A 274-nucleotide genomic window follows, 5' to 3' on the forward strand; every position below is an offset into this window, starting at 1 on the left:
GTTTCCCGAGGGTTAAATCAACAAATTATATATGAAAATAATTAAGAATTTCAATACCTACAATTTGGTGAAAGAACGGTTGTCCTCCGGCATGGCGTTCGCCCGCTAAAGCAAAAAAACCACAAAATTAGCTGACAGAAAAAAACAAAAAGGGTATTTTTGAAGGTTTCCCGAGGGTTAAATCAACAAATTATATATGAAAATAATTAAGAATTTCAATACCTACAATTTGGTGAAAGAACGGTTGTCCTCCGGCATGGCGTTCGCCCGCTAA

Source organism: Atheta coriaria, unplaced genomic scaffold (genome assembly GCF_025399875.1).
Source record: "Atheta coriaria isolate IRGN ID8LTWV9N9 unplaced genomic scaffold, Caltech_Dcor_3.1 scaffold1963_size1491, whole genome shotgun sequence".
NCBI lineage: Eukaryota > Metazoa > Arthropoda > Insecta > Coleoptera > Staphylinidae > Dalotia > Dalotia coriaria.